Below are 26,449 nucleotides of genomic sequence, written 5' to 3' on the forward strand. Positions count from 1 at the left end.
AATGACTTCACCTTAAGACTTGATCCTAAGACTTCACCTTAAGACTTATCCCTAAGACATAACCCTAAGACTTAAATTTACGACTTAACCATAAGACTTAACCCTAAGACTTATCCCTAAGACATAACCCTAAGACTTAAATTTAGGACTTAACCACAAGACTTAACCCTAAGACTTAATACTAATACTTAACCTAAGACTTAACCCTGAGACTTAACCTTAAGACTTAACCCTAAGATTTAACCTTAAGACTTAACCCTAAGACTTATCCCTGAGACTTAACCCTAAGACTTATCCCCAAACCTTAACCTTAAGACTTATTATTAAGATTTAAATTTAAGACTGAATCTTAAGACATAATACTAAGGCTTAACCTTAAGACTTATCCCTAAGACTTAACCCTGAGAATTTAATATAAGACTGAACCTTAGGATGTAACCCTAAGACTTAACACTATAACTTAACCGAAGACAACACTAAGACTTAAATTTAAGACTAAACTTTTAGACTTAACCCTAAGACGTAAACTTAAGAATTAAACATAAATCTTAACCCTGACACTTAACCCTAAGACGTATCCCAAAGACTTAAATTTAAGACTTAAACCTAAGACTCAAACCCTAGGACTTAAGATTTAACCTTAAGACTTAACACAAAGATTTAACCCTAAGATTTAGATTTATGAGTTAACCTTAAGACTTAATCCTAAGACTTAACACTAAGACTTAACCTTAAGACATAACCATAACACTTAAATCTAAGACTTAACCTTAACACTTAACCGTAAGACATAACCTTAAGATTTAACGCTAAGACTCAAATTTACGTCTTATCCTTAAGGCTTAACCCTAAGACTTAAATTTAGGTCTTAACCTTAACAGTTAACCCTAAGACTTAACCCTGAGACTTAAACCTAAGACTTAACCCTAAGACATAACCCTGAGACTTAACCTTAAGACTTAACCTTAAAACTTAACCCTAGGACTTGAATTTAAGACTTAACCTTAAGACTTATCCCTAAGACTTAACCCTGAGACTTAAACCTAATACTTAATCTTAGAGACTTAACCCTTAGACTTAACCTTAAGACTTAACCCTAACACTTATAATTAAGACTTAACCTTAAGACTTAACCTTAAAAACTAAACCTGAGACTTAACCCTAAGACTTAAACTTAAAACTTAACCCTAAGACTTAACCCTATGATTTAAACCTAAGACTTAACTTAAACATAAGACTTAACCCTAAGGCATAACCCTGAGACTTAACCCTACGACTGAACCCTAAGACTAAACCCTAAGACTTAACCTTAAGACTTAACCCTAAGTCTTAACCCTGAGATTAACCGTGAGACTTAACCCAAGGATTTATCCCCAAGACTTAAAATTAAGACTTAAACTTATGACATAACCATAAGAGTTAACCCTGAGATTAAATCTTATGACTTTAACCCTAAGACTTAATATTAATACTTAACCTTAAGACAACACCCTAAGACTTAACCCTAAGACAATAAACCTAAGACGTAACCTTAAATACTTAACTCTAAGTCTTAACCTTAAGACTTAACCCTAAGACATAACTCTAAGACTTAATCTTGAGTCTTAACCTTAAGACCTAACCCTAAGATTTAACCTTAAGACGTGATCTTTAGGACATAACCCTAAGAATTAACCCTAAGACTTAAATTTAAGACTTAACCCTAAGACTTAATCCTAAGACATAACCCTGAGACTGAAACCTAAGACTTAACCTTAATGCTTAACCCTAAGTCATAACCCTGAGACTTAACATTGAAACTTAGCCTTGAAACTTAACCCTGAGACTTAACCCTAAGCCATATCCCCAAGACTTAACTCTAAGACGTAAACCTAAGACTCAATCCATAAGACTTAACCTTAAGACTTAACCCTAAGTCTCAGCCTTAAGACAGAACCTTACGACTTAACCCTGGGACTTAACCTTGAGACCTTACCTTGAGCCTTAACCCTGAGACTTATCCCTAAGACTTAACCATGAGACTTAACCTTCAGATTTACCGTTAAGTCTTAACTACAAGACTAAACCTTAAAACATAACCTTAAGACTTAACCGTAAGACATAAACCTGAGACTTAACCCTAAGACTTAACTAGAAGACTTAACCCTAAAACTTAACCTTAAGACTTAACCATAAAAATTAAGCCTAAGACTTAACCCTAAAACTTAACCTTAAGGCTCAACCTTAAGACTTGACGTTAAGACTTAAGTTTAAGACTTAACCTTAATACTTTACCCTAAGACGTAAGCCAAAAACTTAACCCTAAGACTTAACCCTAAAGACTTAACTATAAGACTTAACCCTAAGTCTTAACCTTAAGACCTAACTTTAATATTCAAACTTAACACTTAACCTTAGGAGTTAACCCTTAGACTTAACCTTATAACTTAACCCTAAGACATAACATTAAGAGGTAACCATAAGACTTAACTGTAAGACTTAACCTGACACTTAACATTAAGACTTAACCCTAAGAAACAATCCTAAAACTTAACCCTAAGGATTAACATAATGACTTCACCTTAAGACTTGATCCTAAGACTTCACCTTAAGACTTATCCCTAAGACATAACCCTAAGACTTAAATTTACGACTTAACCATAAGACTTAACCCTAAGACTTATCCCTAAGACATAACCCTAAGACTTAAATTTAGGACTTAACCACAAGACTTAACCCTAAGACTTAATACTAATACTTAACCTAAAACTTAACCCTGAGACTTAACCTTAAGACTTAACCCTAAGATTTAACCTTAAGACTTAACCCTAAGACTTATCCCTGAGACTTAACCCTAAGACTTATCCCCAAACCTTAACCTTAAGACTTATTATTAAGATTTAAATTTAAGACTGAATCTTAAGACATAATACTAAGGCTTAACCTTAAGACTTATCCCTAAGACTTAACCCTGAGAATTTAATATAAGACTGAACCTTAGGATGTAACCCTAAGACTTAACACTATAACTTAACCGAAGACAACACTAAGACTTAAATTTAAGACTAAACTTTTAGACTTAACCCTAAGACGTAAACTTAAGAATTAAACATAAATCTTAACCCTGACACTTAACCCTAAGACGTATCCCAAAGACTTAAATTTAAGACTTAAACCTAAGACTCAAACCCTAGGACTTAAGATTTAACCTTAAGACTTAACACAAAGATTTAACCCTAAGATTTAGATTTATGAGTTAACCTTAAGACTTAATCCTAAGACTTAACACTAAGACTTAACCTTAAGACATAACCATAACACTTAAATCTAAGACTTAACCTTAACACTTAACCGTAAGACATAACCTTAAGATTTAACGCTAAGACTCAAATTTACGTCTTATCCTTAAGGCTTAACCCTAAGACTTAAATTTAGGTCTTAACCTTAACAGTTAACCCTAAGACTTAACCCTGAGACTTAAACCTAAGACTTAACCCTAAGACATAACCCTGAGACTTAACCTTAAGACTTAACCTTAAAACTTAACCCTAGGACTTGAACTTAAGACTTAACCTTAAGACTTATCCCTAAGACTTAACCCTGAGACTTAAACCTAATACTTAATCTTAGAGACTTAACCCTTAGACTTAACCTTAAGACTTAACCCTAACACTTGTAATTAAGACTTAACCTTAAGACTTAACCTTGTGACTTAACCTTAAAAACTAAACCTGAGACTTAACCCTAAGACTTAAACTTAAAACTTAACCCTAAGACTTAACCCTATGATTTAAACCTAAGACTTAACTTAAACATAAGACTTAACCCTAAGGCATAACCCTGAGACTTAACCCTACGACTGAACCCTAAGACTAAACCCTAAGACTTAACCTTAAGACTTAACCCTAAGTCTTAACCCTGAGATTAACCGTGAGACTTAACCCAAAGATTTATCCCCAAGACTTAAAATTAAGACTTAAACTTATGACATAACCATAAGAGTTAACCCTGAGATTAAATCTTATGACTTTAACCCTAAGACTTAATATTAATACTTAACCTTAAGACAACACCCTAAGACTTAACCCTAAGACAATAAACCTAAGACGTAACCTTAAATACTTAACTCTAAGTCTTAACCTTAAGACTTAACCCTAAGACATAACTCTAAGACTTAATCTTAAGTCTTAACCTTAAGACCTAACCCTAAGATTTAACCTTAAGACGTGATCTTTAGGACATAACCCTAAGAATTAACCCTAAGACTTAAATTTAATACTTAACCCTAAGACTTAATCCTAAGACATAACCCTGAGACTGAAACCTAAGACTTAACCTTAATGCTTAACCCTAAGTCATAACCCTGAGACTTAACATTGAAACTTAGCCTTGAAACTTAACCCTGAGACTTAACCCTAAGCCATATCCCCAAGACTTAACTCTAAGACGTAAACCTAAGACTCAATCCATAAGACTTAACCTTAAGACTTAACCCTAAGTCTCAGCCTTAAGACAGAACCTTACGACTTAACCCTGGGACTTAACCTTGAGACCTTACCTTGAGCCTTAACCCTGAGACTTATCCCTAAGACTTAACCATGAGACTTAACCTTCAGATTTACCGTTAAGTCTTAACTACAAGACTAAACCTTAAAACATAACCTTAAGACTTAACCGTAAGACATAAACCTGAGACTTAACCCTAAGACTTAACTAGAAGACTTAACCCTAAAACTTAACCTTAAGACTTAACCATAAAAATTAAGCCTAAGACTTAACCCTAAAACTTAACCTTAAGGCTCAACCTTAAGACTTGACGTTAAGACTTAAGTTTAAGACTTAACCTTAACACTTTACCCTAAGACGTAAGCCAAAAACTTAACCCTAAGACTTAACCCTAAAGACTTAACTATAAGACTTAACCCTAAGTCTTAACCTTAAGACCTAACTTTAATATTCAAACTTAACACTTAACCTTAGGAGTTAACCCTTAGACTTAACCTTATAACTTAACCCTAAGACATAACATTAAGAGGTAACCATAAGACTTAACTGTAAGACTTAACCTGACACTTAACATTAAGACTTAACCCTAAGAAACAATCCTAAAACTTAACCCTAAGGATTAACATAATGACTTCACCTTAAGACTTGATCCTAAGACTTCACCTTAAGACTTATCCCTAAGACATAACCCTAAGACTTAAATTTACGACTTAACCATAAGACTTAACCCTAAGACTTATCCCTAAGACATAACCCTAAGACTTAAATTTAGGACTTAACCATAAGACTTAACCCTAAGACTTATCCCTAAGACATAACCCTAAGACTTAAATTTAGGACTTAACCACAAGACTTAACCCTAAGACTTAATACTAATACTTAACCTAAAACTTAACCCTGAGACTTAACCTTAAGACTTAACCCTAAGATTTAACCTTAAGACTTAACCCTAAGACTTATCCCTGAGACTTAACCCTAAGACTTATCCCTGAGACTTAACCCTAAGACTTATCCCCAAACCTTAACCTTAAGACTTATTATTAAGATTTAAATTTAAGACTGAATCTTAAGACATAATACTAAGGCTTAACCTTAAGACTTATCCCTAAGACTTAACCCTGAGAATTTAATATAAGACTGAACCTTAGGATGTAACCCTAAGACTTAACACTATAACTTAACCGAAGACAACACTAAGACTTAAATTTAAGACTAAACTTTTAGACTTAACCCTAAGACGTAAACTTAAGAATTAAACATAAATCTTAACCCTGACACTTAACCCTAAGACGTATCCCAAAGACTTAAATTTAAGACTTAAACCTAAGACTCAAACCCTAGGACTTAAGATTTAACCTTAAGACTTAACACAAAGATTTAACCCTAAGATTTAGATTTATGAGTTAACCTTAAGACTTAATCCTAAGACTTAACACTAAGACTTAACCTTAAGACATAACCATAACACTTAAATCTAAGACTTAACCTTAACACTTAACCGTAAGACATAACCTTAAGATTTAACGCTAAGACTCAAATTTACGTCTTATCCTTAAGGCTTAACCCTAAGACTTAAATTTAGGTCTTAACCTTAACAGTTAACCCTAAGACTTAACCCTGAGACTTAAACCTAAGACTTAACCCTAAGACATAACCCTGAGACTTAACCTTAAGACTTAACCTTAAAACTTAACCCTAGGACTTGAACTTAAGACTTAACCTTAAGACTTATCCCTAAGACTTAACCCTGAGACTTAAACCTAATACTTAATCTTAGAGACTTAACCCTTAGACTTAACCTTAAGACTTAACCCTAACACTTATAATTAAGACTTAACCTTAAGACTTAACCTTGTGACTTAACCTTAAAAACTAAACCTGAGACTTAACCCTAAGACTTAAACTTAAAACTTAACCCTAAGACTTAACCCTATGATTTAAACCTAAGACTTAACTTAAACATAAGACTTAACCCTAAGGCATAACCCTGAGACTTAACCCTACGACTGAACCCTAAGACTAAACCCTAAGACTTAACCTTAAGACTTAACCCTAAGTCTTAACCCTGAGATTAACCGTGAGACTTAACCCAAAGATTTATCCCCAAGACTTAAAATTAAGACTTAAACTTATGACATAACCATAAGAGTTAACCCTGAGATTAAATCTTATGACTTTAACCCTAAGACTTAATATTAATACTTAACCTTAAGACAACACCCTAAGACTTAACCCTAAGACAATAAACCTAAGACGTAACCTTAAATACTTAACTCTAAGTCTTAACCTTAAGACTTAACCCTAAGACATAACTCTAAGACTTAATCTTAAGTCTTAACCTTAAGACCTAACCCTAAGATTTAACCTTAAGACGTGATCTTTAGGACATAACCCTAAGAATTAACCCTAAGACTTAAATTTAATACTTAACCCTAAGACTTAATCCTAAGACATAACCCTGAGACTGAAACCTAAGACTTAACCTTAATGCTTAACCCTAAGTCATAACCCTGAGACTTAACATTGAAACTTAGCCTTGAAACTTAACCCTGAGACTTAACCCTAAGCCATATCCCCAAGACTTAACTCTAAGACGTAAACCTAAGACTCAATCCATAAGACTTAACCTTAAGACTTAACCCTAAGTCTCAGCCTTAAGACAGAACCTTACGACTTAACCCTGGGACTTAACCTTGAGACCTTACCTTGAGCCTTAACCCTGAGACTTATCCCTAAGACTTAACCATGAGACTTAACCTTCAGATTTACCGTTAAGTCTTAACTACAAGACTAAACCTTAAAACATAACCTTAAGACTTAACCGTAAGACATAAACCTGAGACTTAACCCTAAGACTTAACTAGAAGACTTAACCCTAAAACTTAACCTTAAGACTTAACCATAAAAATTAAGCCTAAGACTTAACCCTAAAACTTAACCTTAAGGCTCAACCTTAAGACTTGACGTTAAGACTTAAGTTTAAGACTTAACCTTAACACTTTACCCTAAGACGTAAGCCAAAAACTTAACCCTAAGACTTAACCCTAAAGACTTAACTATAAGACTTAACCCTAAGTCTTAACCTTAAGACCTAACTTTAATATTCAAACTTAACACTTAACCTTAGGAGTTAACCCTTAGACTTAACCTTATAACTTAACCCTAAGACATAACATTAAGAGGTAACCATAAGACTTAACTGTAAGACTTAACCTGACACTTAACATTAAGACTTAACCCTAAGAAACAATCCTAAAACTTAACCCTAAGGATTAACATAATGACTTCACCTTAAGACTTGATCCTAAGACTTAACCCTAAGACTTATCCCTAAGACATAACCCTAAGACTTAAATTTAGGACTTAACCACAAGACTTAACCCTAAGACTTAATACTAATACTTAACCTAAGACTTAACCCTGAGACTTAACCTTAAGACTTAACCCTAAGATTTAACCTTAAGACTTAACCCTAAGACTTATCCCTGAGACTTAACCCTAAGACTTATCCCTGAGACTTAACCCTAAGACTTATCCCCAAACCTTAACCTTAAGACTTATTATTAAGATTTAAATTTAGAGACTGAATCTTAAGACATAATACTAAGGCTTAACCTTAAGACTTATCCCTAAGACTTAACCCTGAGAATTTAATATAAGACTGAACCTTAGGATGTAACCCTAAGACTTAACACTATAACTTAACCGAAGACAACACTAAGACTTAAATTTAAGACTAAACTTTTAGACTTAACCCTAAGACGTAAACTTAAGAATTAAACATAAATCTTAACCCTGACACTTAACCCTAAGACGTATCCCAAAGACTTAAATTTAAGACTTAAACCTAAGACTCAAACCCTAGGACTTAAGATTTAACCTTAAGACTTAACACAAAGATTTAACCCTAAGATTTAGATTTATGAGTTAACCTTAAGACTTAATCCTAAGACTTAACACTAAGACTTAACCTTAAGACATAACCATAACACTTAAATCTAAGACTTAACCTTAACACTTAACCGTAAGACATAACCTTAAGATTTAACGCTAAGACTCAAATTTACGTCTTATCCTTAAGGCTTAACCCTAAGACTTAAATTTAGGTCTTAACCTTAACAGTTAACCCTAAGACTTAACCCTGAGACTTAAACCTAAGACTTAACCCTAAGACATAACCCTGAGACTTAACCTTAAGACTTAACCTTAAAACTTATCCCTAAGACTTGAATTTAAGACTTAACCTTAAGACTTATCCCTAAGACTTAACCCTGAGACTTAAACCTAATACTTAATCTTAGAGACTTAACCCTTAGACTTAACCTTAAGACTTAACCCTAACACTTATAATTAAGACTTAACCTTAAGACTTAACCTTGTGACTTAACCTTAAAAACTAAACCTGAGACTTAACCCTAAGACTTAAACTTAAAACTTAACCCTAAGACTTAACCCTATGATTTAAACCTAAGACTTAACTTAAACATAAGACTTAACCCTAAGGCATAACCCTGAGACTTAACCCTACGACTGAACCCTAAGACTAAACCCTAAGACTTAACCTTAAGACTTAACCCTAAGTCTTAACCCTGAGATTAACCGTGAGACTTAACCCAAAGATTTATCCCCAAGACTTAAAATTAAGACTTAAACTTATGACATAGCCATAAGAGTTAACCCTGAGATTAAATCTTATGACTTTAACCCTAAGACTTAATATTAATACTTAACCTTAAGACAACACCCTAAGACTTAACCCTAAGACAATAAACCTAAGACGTAACCTTAAATACTTAACTCTAAGTCTTAACCTTAAGACTTAACCCTAAGACATAACTCTAAGACTTAATCTTAAGTCTTAACCTTAAGACCTAACCCTAAGATTTAACCTTAAGACGTGATCTTTAGGACATAACCCTAAGAATTAACCCTAAGACTTAAATTTAATACTTAACCCTAAGACTTAACCCTAAGACTTAATCCTAAGACATAACCCTGAGACTGAAACCTAAGACTTAACCTTAATGCTTAACCCTAAGTCATAACCCTGAGACTTAACATTGAAACTTAGCCTTGAAACTTAACCCTGAGACTTAACCCTAAGCCATATCCCCAAGACTTAACTCTAAGACGTAAACCTAAGACTCAATCCATAAGACTTAACCTTAAGACTTAACCCTAAGTCTCAGCCTTAAGACAGAACCTTACGACTTAACCCTGGGATTTAACCTTGAGACCTTACCTTGAGCCTTAACCCTGAGACTTATCCCTAAGACGTAACCATGAGACTTAACCTTCAGATTTACCGTTAAGTCTTAACTACAAGACTAAACCTTAAAACATAACCGTAAGACATAAACCTGAGACTTAACCCTAAGACTTAACTAGAAGACTTAACCCTAAAACTTAACCTTAAGACTTAACCATAAAAATTAAGCCTAAGACTTAACCCTAAAACTTAACCTTAAGGCTCAACCTTAAGACTTGACGTTAAGACTTAAGTTTAAGACTTAACCTTAACACTTTACCCTAAGACGTAAGCCAAAAACTTAACCCTAAGACTTAACCCTAAAGACTTAACTATAAGACTTAACCCTAAGTCTTAACCTTAAGACCTAACTTTAATATTCAAACTTAACACTTAACCTTAGGAGTTAACCCTTAGACTTAACCTTATAACTTAACCCTAAGACATAACATTAAGAGGTAACCATAAGACTTAACTGTAAGACTTAACCTGACACTTAACATTAAGACTTAACCCTAAGAAACAATCCTAAAACTTAACCCTAAGGATTAACATAATGACTTCACCTTAAGACTTGATCCTAAGACTTCACCTTAAGACTTATCCCTAAGACATAACCCTAAGACTTAAATTTAGGACTTAACCACAAGACTTAACCCTAAGACTTAATACTAATACTTAACCTAAGACTTAACCCTGAGACTTAACCTTAAGACTTAACCCTAAGATTTAACCTTAAGACTTAACCCTAAGACTTATCCCTGAGACTTAACCCTAAGACTTATCCCTGAGACTTAACCCTAAGACTTATCCCCAAACCTTAACCTTAAGACTTATTATTAAGATTTAAATTTAAGACTGAATCTTAAGACATAATACTAAGGCTTAACCTTAAGACTTATCCCTAAGACTTAACCCTGAGAATTTAATATAAGACTGAACCTTAGGATGTAACCCTAAGACTTAACACTATAACTTAACCGAAGACAAGACTAAGACTTAAATTTAAGACTAAACTTTTAGACTTAACCCTAAGACGTAAACTTAAGAATTAAACATAAATCTTAACCCTGACACTTAACCCTAAGACGTATCCCAAAGACTTAAATTTAAGACTTAAACCTAAGACTCAAACCCTAGGACTTAAGATTTAACCTTAAGACTTAACACAAAGATTTAACCCTAAGATTTAGATTTATGAGTTAACCTTAAGACTTAATCCTAAGACTTAACACTAAGACTTAACCTTAAGACATAAACATAACACTTAAATCTAAGACTTAACCTTAACACTTAACCGTAAGACATAACCTTAAGATTTAACGCTAAGACTCAAATTTACGTCTTATCCTTAAGGCTTAACCCTAAGACTTAAATTTAGGTCTTAACCTTAACAGTTAACCCTAAGACTTAACCCTGAGACTTAAACCTAAGACTTAACCCTAAGACATAACCCTGAGACTTAACCTGAAGACTTAACCTTAAGACTTATCCCTAAGACTTAACCCTGAGACTTAAACCTAATACTTAATCTTAGAGACTTAACCCTTAGACTTAACCTTAAGACTTAACCCTAACACTTATAATTAAGACTTAACCTTAAGACTTAACCTTGTGACTTAACCTTAAAAACTAAACCTGAGACTTAACCCTAAGACTTAAACTTAAAACTTAACCCTAAGACTTAACCCTATGATTTAAACCTAAGACTTAACTTAAACATAAGACTTAACCCTAAGGCATAACCCTGAGACTTAACCCTACGACTGAACCCTAAGACTAAACCCTAAGACTTAACCTTAAGACTTAACCCTAAGTCTTAACCCTGAGATTAACCATGAGACTTAACCCAAGGATTTATCCCCAAGACTTAAAATTAAGACTTAAACTTATGACATAGCCATAAGAGTTAACCCTGAGATTAAATCTTATGACTTTAACCCTAAGACTTAATATTAATACTTAACCTTAAGACAACACCCTAAGACTTAACCCTAAGACAATAAACCTAAGACGTAACCTTAAATACTTAACTCTAAGTCATAACCTTAAGACTTAACCCTAAGACATAACTCTAAGACTTAATCTTAAGTCTTAACCTTAAGACCTAACCCTAAGATTTAACCTTAAGACGTGATCTTTAGGACATAACCCTAAGTATTAACCCTAAGACTTAAATTTAATACTTAACCCTAAGACTTAACCCTAAGACTTAATCCTAAGACATAACCCTGAGACTGAAACCTAAGACTTAACCTTAATGCTTAACCCTAAGTCATAACCCTGAGACTTAACATTGAAACTTAGCCTTGAAACTTAACCCTGAGACTTAACCCTAAGCCATATCCCCAAGACTTAACTCTAAGACGTAAACCTAAGACTCAATCCATAAGACTTAACCTTAAGACTTAACCCTAAGTCTCAGCCTTAAGACAGAACCTTACGACTTAACCCTGGGACTTAACCTTGAGACCTTACCTTGAGCCTTAACCCTGAGACTTATCCCTAAGACTTAACCATGAGACTTAACCTTCAGATTTACCGTTAAGTCTTAACTACAAGACTAAACCTTAAAACATAACCTTAAGACTTAACCGTAAGACATAAACCTGAGACTTAACCCTAAGACTTGACTAGAAGACTTAACCCTAAAACTTAACCTTAAGACTTAACCATAAAAATTAAGCCTAAGACTTAACCCTAAAACTTAACCTTAAGGCTCAACCTTAAGACTTGACGTTAAGACTTAAGTTTAAGACTTAACCTTAATACTTTACCCTAAGACGTAAGCCAAAAACTTAACCCTAAGACTTAACCCTAAAGACTTAACTATAAGACTTAACCCTAAGTCTTAACCTTAAGACCTAACTTTAATATTCAAACTTAACACTTAACCTTAGGAGTTAACCCTTAGACTTAACCTTATAACTTAACCCTAAGACATAACATTAAGAGGTAACCATAAGACTTAACTGTAAGACTTAACCTGACACTTAACATTAAGACTTAACCCTAAGAAACAATCCTAAAACTTAACCCTAAGGATTAACATAATGACTTCACCTTAAGACTTGATCCTAAGACTTCACCTTAAGACTTATCCCTAAGACATAACCCTAAGACTTAAATTTAGGACTTAACCACAAGACTTAACCCTAAGACTTAATACTAATACTTAACCTAAGACTTAACCCTGAGACTTAACCTTAAGACTTAACCCTAAGATTTAACCTTAAGACTTAACCCTAAGACTTATCCCTGAGACTTAACCCTAAGACTTATCCCCAAACCTTAACCTTAAGACTTATTATTAAGATTTAAATTTAAGACTGAATCTTAAGACATAATACTAAGGCTTAACCTTAAGACTTATCCCTAAGACTTAACCCTGAGAATTTAATATAAGACTGAACCTTAGGATGTAACCCTAAGACTTAACACTATAACTTAACCGAAGACAACACTAAGACTTAAATTTAAGACTAAACTTTTAGACTTAACCCTAAGACGTAAACTTAAGAATTAAACATAAATCTTAACCCTGACACTTAACCCTAAGACGTATCCCAAAGACTTAAATTTAAGACTTAAACCTAAGACTCAAACCCTAGGACTTAAGATTTAACCTTAAGACTTAACACAAAGATTTAACCCTAAGATTTAGATTTATGAGTTAACCTTAAGACTTAATCCTAAGACTTAACACTAAGACTTAACCTTAAGACATAACCATAACACTTAAATCTAAGACTTAACCTTAACACTTAACCGTAAGACATAACCTTAAGATTTAACGCTAAGACTCAAATTTACGTCTTATCCTTAAGGCTTAACCCTAAGACTTAAATTTAGGTCTTAACCTTAACAGTTAACCCTAAGACTTAACCCTGAGACTTAAACCTAAGACTTAACCCTAAGACATAACCCTGAGACTTAACCTTAAGACTTAACCTTAAAACTTAACCCTAGGACTTGAACTTAAGACTTAACCTTAAGACTTATCCCTAAGACTTAACCCTGAGACTTAAACCTAATACTTAAACTTAGAGACTTAACCCTTAGACTTAACCTTAAGACTTAACCCTAACACTTATAATTAAGACTTAACCTTAAGACTTAACCTTGTGACTTAACCTTAAAAACTAAACCTGAGACTTAACCCTAAGACTTAAACTTAAAACTTAACCCTAAGACTTAACCCTATGATTTAAACCTAAGACTTAACTTAAACATAAGACTTAACCCTAAGGCATAACCCTGAGACTTAACCCTACGACTGAACCCTAAGACTAAACCCTAAGACTTAACCTTAAGACTTAACCCTAAGTCTTAACCCTGAGATTAACCGTGAGACTTAACCCAAAGATTTATCCCCAAGACTTAAAATTAAGACTTAAACTTATGACATAGCCATAAGAGTTAACCCTGAGATTAAATCTTATGACTTTAACCCTAAGACTTAATATTAATACTTAACCTTAAGACAACACCCTAAGACTTAACCCTAAGACAATAAACCTAAGACGTAACCTTAAATACTTAACTCTAAGTCTTAACCTTAAGACTTAACCCTAAGACATAACTCTAAGACTTAATCTTAAGTCTTAACCTTAAGACCTAACCCTAAGATTTAACCTTAAGACGTGATCTTTAGGACATAACCCTAAGAATTAACCCTAAGACTTAAATTTAATACTTAACCCTAAGACTTAACCCTAAGACTTAATCCTAAGACATAACCCTGAGACTGAAACCTAAGACTTAACCTTAATGCTTAACCCTAAGTCATAACCCTGAGACTTAACATTGAAACTTAGCCTTGAAACTTAACCCTGAGACTTAACCCTAAGCCATATCCCCAAGACTTAACTCTAAGACGTAAACCTAAGACTCAATCCATAAGACTTAACCTTAAGACTTAACCCTAAGTCTCAGCCTTAAGACAGAACCTTACGACTTAACCCTGGGACTTAACCTTGAGACCTTACCTTGAGCCTTAACCCTGAGACTTATCCCTAAGACTTAACCATGAGACTTAACCTTCAGATTTACCGTTAAGTCTTAACTACAAGACTAAACCTTAAAACATAACCTTAAGACTTAACCGTAAGACATAAACCTGAGACTTAACCCTAAGACTTAACTAGAAGACTTAACCCTAAAACTTAACCTTAAGACTTAACCATAAAAATTAAGCCTAAGACTTAACCCTAAAACTTAACCTTAAGGCTCAACCTTAAGACTTGACGTTAAGACTTAAGTTTAAGACTTAACCTTAACACTTTACCCTAAGACGTAAGCCAAAAACTTAACCCTAAGACTTAACCCTAAAGACTTAACTATAAGACTTAACCCTAAGTCTTAACCTTAAGACCTAACTTTAATATTCAAACTTAACACTTAACCTTAGGAGTTAACCCTTAGACTTAACCTTATAACTTAACCCTAAGACATAACATTAAGAGGTAACCATAAGACTTAACTGTAAGACTTAACCTGACACTTAACATTAAGACTTAACCCTAAGAAACAATCCTAAAACTTAACCCTAAGGATTAACATAATGACTTCACCTTAAGACTTGATCCTAAGACTTCACCTTAAGACTTATCCCTAAGACATAACCCTAAGACTTAAATTTAGGACTTAACCACAAGACTTAACCCTAAGACTTAATACTAATACTTAACCTAAGACTTAACCCTGAGACTTAACCTTAAGACTTAACCCTAAGATTTAACCTTAAGACTTAACCCTAAGACTTATCCCTGAGACTTAACCCTAAGACTTATCCCTGAGACTTAACCCTAAGACTTATCCCCAAACCTTAACCTTAAGACTTATTATTAAGATTTAAATTTAAGACTGAATCTTAAGACATAATACTAAGGCTTAACCTTAAGACTTATCCCTAAGACTTAACCCTGAGAATTTAATATAAGACTGAACCTTAGGATGTAACCCTAAGACTTAACACTATAACTTAACCGAAGACAAGACTAAGACTTAAATTTAAGACTAAACTTTTAGACTTAACCCTAAGACGTAAACTTAAGAATTAAACATAAATCTTAACCCTGACACTTAACCCTAAGACGTATCCCAAAGACTTAAATTTAAGACTTAAACCTAAGACTCAAACCCTAGGACTTAAGATTTAACCTTAAGACTTAACACAAAGATTTAACCCTAAGATTTAGATTTATGAGTTAACCTTAAGACTTAATCCTAAGACTTAACACTAAGACTTAACCTTAAGACATAACCATAACACTTAAATCTAAGACTTAACCTTAACACTTAACCGTAAGACATAACCTTAAGATTTAACGCTAAGACTCAAATTTACGTCTTATCCTTAAGGCTTAACCCTAAGACTTAAATTTAGGTCTTAACCTTAACAGTTAACCCTAAGACTTAACCCTGAGACTTAAACCTAAGACTTAACCCTAAGACATAACCCTGAGACTTAACCTTAAGACTTAACCTTAAAACTTAACCCTAGGACTTGAACTTAAGACTTAACCTTAAGACTTATCCCTAAGACTTAACCCTGAGACTTAAACCTAATACTTAAACTTAGAGACTTAACCCTTAGACTTAACCTTAAGACTTAACCCTAACACTTATAATTAAGACTTAACCTTAAGACTTAACCTTGTGACTTAACCTTAAAAACTAAACCTGAGACTTAACCCTAAGACTTAAACTTAAAACTTAACCCTAAGACTTAACCCTATGATTTAAACCTAAGACTTAACTTAAACATAAGACTTAACCCTAAGGCATAACCCTGAGACTTAACCCTACGACTGAACCCTAAGACTAAACCCTAAGACTTAACCTTAAGACTTAACCCTAAGTCTTAACCCTGAGATTAACCGTGAGACTTAACCCAAAGATTTATCCCCAAGACTTAAAATTAAGACTTAAACTTATGACATAGCCATAAGAGTTAACCCTGAGATTAAATCTTATGACTTTAACCCTAAGACTTAATATTAATACTTAACCTTAAGACAACACCCTAAGACTTAACCCTAAGACAATAAACCTAAGACGTAACCTTAAATACTTAACTCTAAGTCTTAACCTTAAGACTTAACCCTAAGACATAACTCTAAGACTTAATCTTAAGTCTTAACCTTAAGACCTAACCCTAAGATTTAACCTTAAGACGTGATCTTTAGGACATAACCCTAAGAATTAACCCTAAGACTTAAATTTAATACTTAACCCTAAGACTTAACCCTAAGACTTAATCCTAAGACATAACCCTGAGACTGAAACCTAAGACTTAACCTTAATGCTTAACCCTAAGTCATAACCCTGAGACTTAACATTGAAACTTAGCCTTGAAACTTAACCCTGAGACTTAACCCTAAGCCATATCCCCAAGACTTAACTCTAAGACGTAAACCTAAGACTCAATCCATAAGACTTAACCTTAAGACTTAACCCTAAGTCTCAGCCTTAAGACAGAACCTTACGACTTAACCCTGGGACTTAACCTTGAGACCTTACCTTGAGCCTTAACCCTGAGACTTATCCCTAAGACTTAACCATGAGACTTAACCTTCAGATTTACCGTTAAGTCTTAACTACAAGACTAAACCTTAAAACATAACCTTAAGACTTAACCGTAAGACATAAACCTGAGACTTAACCCTAAGACTTAACTAGAAGACTTAACCCTAAAACTTAACCTTAAGACTTAACCATAAAAATTAAGCCTAAGACTTAACCCTAAAACTTAACCTTAAGGCTCAACCTTAAGACTTGACGTTAAGACTTAAGTTTAAGACTTAACCTTAACACTTTACCCTAAGACGTAAGCCAAAAACTTAACCCTAAGACTTAACCCTAAAGACTTAACTATAAGACTTAACCCTAAGTCTTAACCTTAAGACCTAACTTTAATATTCAAACTTAACACTTAACCTTAGGAGTTAACCCTTAGACTTAACCTTATAACTTAACCCTAAGACATAACATTAAGAGGTAACCATAAGACTTAACTGTAAGACTTAACCTGACACTTAACATTAAGACTTAACCCTAAGAAACAATCCTAAAACTTAACCCTAAGGATTAACATAATGACTTCACCTTAAGACTTGATCCTAAGACTTCACCTTAAGACTTATCCCTAAGACATAACCCTAAGACTTAAATTTAGGACTTAACCATAAGACTTAACCCTAAGACTTATCCCTAAGACATAACCCTAAGACTTAAATTTAGGACTTAACCACAAGACTTAACCCTAAGACTTAATACTAATACTTAACCTAAGACTTAATACTAATACTTAACCTAAGACTTAACCCTGAGACTTAACCTTAAGACTTAACCCTAAGATTTAACCTTAAGACTTAACCCTAAGACTTATCCCTGAGACTTAACCCTAAGACTTATCCCCAAACCTTAACCTTAAGACTTATTATTAAGATTTAAATTTAAGACTGAATCTTAAGACATAATACTAAGGCTTAACCTTAAGACTTATCCCTAAGACTTAACCCTGAGAATTTAATATAAGACTGAACCTGAGGATGTAACCCTAAGACTTAACACTATAACTTAACCGAAGACAAGACTAAGACTTAAATTTAAGACTAAACTTTTAGACTTAACCCTAAGACGTAAACTTAAGAATTAAACATAAATCTTAACCCTGACACTTAACCCTAAGACGTATCCCAAAGACTTAAATTTAAGACTTAAACCTAAGACTCAAACCCTAGGACTTAAGATTTAACCTTAAGACTTAACACAAAGATTTAACCCTAAGATTTAGATTTATGAGTTAACCTTAAGACTTAATCCTAAGACTTAACACTAAGACTTAACCTTAAGACATAACCATAACACTTAAATCTAAGACTTAACCTTAACACTTAACCGTAAGACATAACCTTAAGATTTAACGCTAAGACTCAAATTTACGTCTTATCCTTAAGGCTTAACCCTAAGACTTAAATTTAGGTCTTAACCTTAACAGTTAACCCTAAGACTTAACCCTGAGACTTAAACCTAAGACTTAACCCTAAGACATAACCCTGAGACTTAACCTTAAGACTTAACCTTAAAACTTAACCCTAGGACTTGAACTTAAGACTTAACCTTAAGACTTATCCCTAAGACTTAACCCTGAGACTTAAACCTAATACTTAATCTTAGAGACTTAACCCTTAGACTTAACCTTAAGACTTAACCCTAACACTTATAATTAAGACTTAACCTTAAGACTTAACCTTGTGACTTAACCTTAAAAACTAAACCTGAGACTTAACCCTAAGACTTAAACTTAAAACTTAACCCTAAGACTTAACCCTATGATTTAAACCTAAGACTTAACTTAAACATAAGACTTAACCCTAAGGCATAACCCTGAGACTTAACCCTACGACTGAACCCTAAGACTAAACCCTAAGACTTAACCTTAAGACTTAACCCTAAGTCTTAACCCTGAGATTAACCGTGAGACTTAACCCAAAGATTTATCCCCAAGACTTAAAATTAAGACTTAAACTTATGACATAACCATAAGAGTTAACCCTGAGATTAAATCTTATGACTTTAACCCTAAGACTTAATATTAATACTTAACCTTAAGACAACACCCTAAGACTTAACCCTAAGACAATAAACCTAAGACGTAACCTTAAATACTTAACTCTAAGTCTTAACCTTAAGACTTAACCCTAAGACATAACTCTAAGACTTAATCTTAAGTCTTAACCTTAAGACCTAACCCTAAGATTTAACCTTAAGACGTGATCTTTAGGACATAACCCTAAGAATTAACCCTAAGACTTAAATTTAATACTTAACCCTAAGACTTAATCCTAAGACATAACCCTGAGACTGAAACCTAAGACTTAACCTTAATGCTTAACCCTAAGTCATAACCCTGAGACTTAACATTGAAACTTAGCCTTGAAACTTAACCCTGAGACTTAACCCTAAGCCATATCCCCAAGACTTAACTCTAAGACGTAAACCTAAGACTCAATCCATAAGACTTAACCTTAAGACTTAACCCTAAGTCTCAGCCTTAAGACAGAACCTTACGACTTAACCCTGGGACTTAACCTTGAGACCTTACCTTGAGCCTTAACCCTGAGACTTATCCCTAAGACTTAACCATGAGACTTAACCTTCAGATTTACCGTTAAGTCTTAACTACAAGACTAAACCTTAAAACATAACCTTAAGACTTAACCGTAAGACATAAACCTGAGACTTAACCCTAAGACTTAACTAGAAGACTTAACCCTAAAACTTAACCTTAAGACTTAACCATAAAAATTAAGCCTAAGACTTAACCCTAAAACTTAACCTTAAGGCTCAACCTTAAGACTTGACGTTAAGACTTAAGTTTAAGACTTAACCTTAACACTTTACCCTAAGACGTAAGCCAAAAACTTAACCCTAAGACTTAACCCTAAAGACTTAACTATAAGACTTAACCCTAAGTCTTAACCTTAAGACCTAACTTTAATATTCAAACTTAACACTTAACCTTAGGAGTTAACCCTTAGACTTAACCTTATAACTTAACCCTAAGACATAACATTAAGAGGTAACCATAAGACTTAACTGTAAGACTTAACCTGACACTTAACATTAAGACTTAACCCTAAGAAACAATCCTAAAACTTAACCCTAAGGATTAACATAATGACTTCACCTTAAGACTTGATCCTAAGACTTAACCCTAAGACTTATCCCTAAGACATAACCCTAAGACTTAAATTTAGGACTTAACCACAAGACTTAACCCTAAGACTTAATACTAATACTTAACCTAAGACTTAACCCTGAGACTTAACCTTAAGACTTAACCCTAAGATTTAACCTTAAGACTTAACCCTAAGACTTATCCCTGAGACTTAACCCTAAGACTTATCCCTGAGACTTAACCCTAAGACTTATCCCCAAACCTTAACCTTAAGACTTATTATTAAGATTTAAATTTAGAGACTGAATCTTAAGACATAATACTAAGGCTTAACCTTAAGACTTATCCCTAAGACTTAACCCTGAGAATTTAATATAAGACTGAACCTTAGGATGTAACCCTAAGACTTAACACTATAACTTAACCGAAGACAACACTAAGACTTAAATTTAAGACTAAACTTTTAGACTTAACCCTAAGACGTAAACTTAAGAATTAAACATAAATCTTAACCCTGACACTTAACCCTAAGACGTATCCCAAAGACTTAAATTTAAGACTTAAACCTAAGACTCAAACCCTAGGACTTAAGATTTAACCTTAAGACTTAACACAAAGATTTAACCCTAAGATTTAGATTTATGAGTTAACCTTAAGACTTAATCCTAAGACTTAACACTAAGACTTAACCTTAAGACATAACCATAACACTTAAATCTAAGACTTAACCTTAACACTTAACCGTAAGACATAACCTTAAGATTTAACGCTAAGACTCAAATTTACGTCTTATCCTTAAGGCTTAACCCTAAGACTTAAATTTAGGTCTTAACCTTAACAGTTAACCCTAAGACTTAACCCTGAGACTTAAACCTAAGACTTAACCCTAAGACATAACCCTGAGACTTAACCTTAAGACTTAACCTTAAAACTTATCCCTAAGACTTGAATTTAAGACTTAACCTTAAGACTTATCCCTAAGACTTAACCCTGAGACTTAAACCTAATACTTAATCTTAGAGACTTAACCCTTAGACTTAACCTTAAGACTTAACCCTAACACTTATAATTAAGACTTAACCTTAAGACTTAACCTTGTGACTTAACCTTAAAAACTAAACCTGAGACTTAACCCTAAGACTTAAACTTAAAACTTAACCCTAAGACTTAACCCTATGATTTAAACCTAAGACTTAACTTAAACATAAGACTTAACCCTAAGGCATAACCCTGAGACTTAACCCTACGACTGAACCCTAAGACTAAACCCTAAGACTTAACCTTAAGACTTAACCCTAAGTCTTAACCCTGAGATTAACCGTGAGACTTAACCCAAAGATTTATCCCCAAGACTTAAAATTAAGACTTAAACTTATGACATAGCCATAAGAGTTAACCCTGAGATTAAATCTTATGACTTTAACCCTAAGACTTAATATTAATACTTAACCTTAAGACAACACCCTAAGACTTAACCCTAAGACAATAAACCTAAGACGTAACCTTAAATACTTAACTCTAAGTCTTAACCTTAAGACTTAACCCTAAGACATAACTCTAAGACTTAATCTTAAGTCTTAACCTTAAGACCTAACCCTAAGATTTAACCTTAAGACGTGATCTTTAGGACATAACCCTAAGAATTAACCCTAAGACTTAAATTTAATACTTAACCCTAAGACTTAACCCTAAGACTTAATCCTAAGACATAACCCTGAGACTGAAACCTAAGACTTAACCTTAATGCTTAACCCTAAGTCATAACCCTGAGACTTAACATTGAAACTTAGCCTTGAAACTTAACCCTGAGACTTAACCCTAAGCCATATCCCCAAGACTTAACTCTAAGACGTAAACCTAAGACTCAATCCATAAGACTTAACCTTAAGACTTAACCCTAAGTCTCAGCCTTAAGACAGAACCTTACGACTTAACCCTGGGATTTAACCTTGAGACCTTACCTTGAGCCTTAACCCTGAGACTTATCCCTAAGACGTAACCATGAGACTTAACCTTCAGATTTACCGTTAAGTCTTAACTACAAGACTAAACCTTAAAACATAACCTTAAGACTTAACCGTAAGACATAAACCTGAGACTTAACCCTAAGACTTAACTAGAAGACTTAACCCTAAAACTTAACCTTAAGACTTAACCATAAAAATTAAGCCTAAGACTTAACCCTAAAACTTAACCTTAAGGCTCAACCTTAAGACTTGACGTTAAGACTTAAGTTTAAGACTTAACCTTAACACTTTACCCTAAGACGTAAGCCAAAAACTTAACCCTAAGACTTAACCCTAAAGACTTAACTATAAGACTTAACCCTAAGTCTTAACCTTAAGACCTAACTTTAATATTCAAACTTAACACTTAACCTTAGGAGTTAACCCTTAGACTTAACCTTATAACTTAACCCTAAGACATAACATTAAGAGGTAACCATAAGACTTAACTGTAAGACTTAACCTGACACTTAACATTAAGACTTAACCCTAAGAAACAATCCTAAAACTTAACCCTAAGGATTAACATAATGACTTCACCTTAAGACTTGATCCTAAGACTTCACCTTAAGACTTATCCCTAAGACATAACCCTAAGACTTAAATTTAGGACTTAACCACAAGACTTAACCCTAAGACTTAATACTAATACTTAACCTAAGACTTAACCCTGAGACTTAACCTTAAGACTTAACCCTAAGATTTAACCTTAAGACTTAACCCTAAGACTTATCCCTGAGACTTAACCCTAAGACTTATCCCTGAGACTTAACCCTAAGACTTATCCCCAAACCTTAACCTTAAGACTTATTATTAAGATTTAAATTTAAGACTGAATCTTAAGACATAATACTAAGGCTTAACCTTAAGACTTATCCCTAAGACTTAACCCTGAGAATTTAATATAAGACTGAACCTTAGGATGTAACCCTAAGACTTAACACTATAACTTAACCGAAGACAAGACTAAGACTTAAATTTAAGACTAAACTTTTAGACTTAACCCTAAGACGTAAACTTAAGAATTAAACATAAATCTTAACCCTGACACTTAACCCTAAGACGTATCCCAAAGACTTAAATTTAAGACTTAAACCTAAGACTCAAACCCTAGGACTTAAGATTTAACCTTAAGACTTAACACAAAGATTTAACCCTAAGATTTAGATTTATGAGTTAACCTTAAGACTTAATCCTAAGACTTAACACTAAGACTTAACCTTAAGACATAAACATAACACTTAAATCTAAGACTTAACCTTAACACTTAACCGTAAGACATAACCTTAAGATTTAACGCTAAGACTCAAATTTACGTCTTATCCTTAAGGCTTAACCCTAAGACTTAAATTTAGGTCTTAACCTTAACAGTTAACCCTAAGACTTAACCCTGAGACTTAAACCTAAGACTTAACCCTAAGACATAACCCTGAGACTTAACCTGAAGACTTAACCTTAAGACTTATCCCTAAGACTTAACCCTGAGACTTAAACCTAATACTTAATCTTAGAGACTTAACCCTTAGACTTAACCTTAAGACTTAACCCTAACACTTATAATTAAGACTTAACCTTAAGACTTAACCTTGTGACTTAACCTTAAAAACTAAACCTGAGACTTAACCCTAAGACTTAAACTTAAAACTTAACCCTAAGACTTAACCCTATGATTTAAACCTAAGACTTAACTTAAACATAAGACTTAACCCTAAGGCATAACCCTGAGACTTAACCCTACGACTGAACCCTAAGACTAAACCCTAAGACTTAACCTTAAGACTTAACCCTAAGTCTTAACCCTGAGATTAACCATGAGACTTAACCCAAGGATTTATCCCCAAGACTTAAAATTAAGACTTAAACTTATGACATAGCCATAAGAGTTAACCCTGAGATTAAATCTTATGACTTTAACCCTAAGACTTAATATTAATACTTAACCTTAAGACAACACCCTAAGACTTAACCCTAAGACAATAAACCTAAGACGTAACCTTAAATACTTAACTCTAAGTCATAACCTTAAGACTTAACCCTAAGACATAACTCTAAGACTTAATCTTAAGTCTTAACCTTAAGACCTAACCCTAAGATTTAACCTTAAGACGTGATCTTTAGGACATAACCCTAAGTATTAACCCTAAGACTTAAATTTAATACTTAACCCTAAGACTTAACCCTAAGACTTAATCCTAAGACATAACCCTGAGACTGAAACCTAAGACTTAACCTTAATGCTTAACCCTAAGTCATAACCCTGAGACTTAACATTGAAACTTAGCCTTGAAACTTAACCCTGAGACTTAACCCTAAGCCATATCCCCAAGACTTAACTCTAAGACGTAAACCTAAGACTCAATCCATAAGACTTAACCTTAAGACTTAACCCTAAGTCTCAGCCTTAAGACAGAACCTTACGACTTAACCCTGGGACTTAACCTTGAGACCTTACCTTGAGCCTTAACCCTGAGACTTATCCCTAAGACTTAACCATGAGACTTAACCTTCAGATTTACCGTTAAGTCTTAACTACAAGACTAAACCTTAAAACATAACCTTAAGACTTAACCGTAAGACATAAACCTGAGACTTAACCCTAAGACTTGACTAGAAGACTTAACCCTAAAACTTAACCTTAAGACTTAACCATAAAAATTAAGCCTAAGACTTAACCCTAAAACTTAACCTTAAGGCTCAACCTTAAGACTTGACGTTAAGACTTAAGTTTAAGACTTAACCTTAATACTTTACCCTAAGACGTAAGCCAAAAACTTAACCCTAAGACTTAACCCTAAAGACTTAACTATAAGACTTAACCCTAAGTCTTAACCTTAAGACCTAACTTTAATATTCAAACTTAACACTTAACCTTAGGAGTTAACCCTTAGACTTAACCTTATAACTTAACCCTAAGACATAACATTAAGAGGTAACCATAAGACTTAACTGTAAGACTTAACCTGACACTTAACATTAAGACTTAACCCTAAGAAACAATCCTAAAACTTAACCCTAAGGATTAACATAATGACTTCACCTTAAGACTTGATCCTAAGACTTCACCTTAAGACTTATCCCTAAGACATAACCCTAAGACTTAAATTTAGGACTTAACCACAAGACTTAACCCTAAGACTTAATACTAATACTTAACCTAAGACTTAACCCTGAGACTTAACCTTAAGACTTAACCCTAAGATTTAACCTTAAGACTTAACCCTAAGACTTATCCCTGAGACTTAACCCTAAGACTTATCCCCAAACCTTAACCTTAAGACTTATTATTAAGATTTAAATTTAAGACTGAATCTTAAGACATAATACTAAGGCTTAACCTTAAGACTTATCCCTAAGACTTAACCCTGAGAATTTAATATAAGACTGAACCTTAGGATGTAACCCTAAGACTTAACACTATAACTTAACCGAAGACAACACTAAGACTTAAATTTAAGACTAAACTTTTAGACTTAACCCTAAGACGTAAACTTAAGAATTAAACATAAATCTTAACCCTGACACTTAACCCTAAGACGTATCCCAAAGACTTAAATTTAAGACTTAAACCTAAGACTCAAACCCTAGGACTTAAGATTTAACCTTAAGACTTAACACAAAGATTTAACCCTAAGATTTAGATTTATGAGTTAACCTTAAGACTTAATCCTAAGACTTAACACTAAGACTTAACCTTAAGACATAACCATAACACTTAAATCTAAGACTTAACCTTAACACTTAACCGTAAGACATAACCTTAAGATTTAACGCTAAGACTCAAATTTACGTCTTATCCTTAAGGCTTAACCCTAAGACTTAAATTTAGGTCTTAACCTTAACAGTTAACCCTAAGACTTAACCCTGAGACTTAAACCTAAGACTTAACCCTAAGACATAACCCTGAGACTTAACCTTAAGACTTAACCTTAAAACTTAACCCTAGGACTTGAACTTAAGACTTAACCTTAAGACTTATCCCTAAGACTTAACCCTGAGACTTAAACCTAATACTTAAACTTAGAG

The sequence above is a fragment of the Falco peregrinus genome, unplaced genomic scaffold, assembly GCF_023634155.1.
Source record: "Falco peregrinus isolate bFalPer1 unplaced genomic scaffold, bFalPer1.pri scaffold_51, whole genome shotgun sequence".
In the NCBI taxonomy this organism is placed as follows: domain Eukaryota; kingdom Metazoa; phylum Chordata; class Aves; order Falconiformes; family Falconidae; genus Falco; species Falco peregrinus.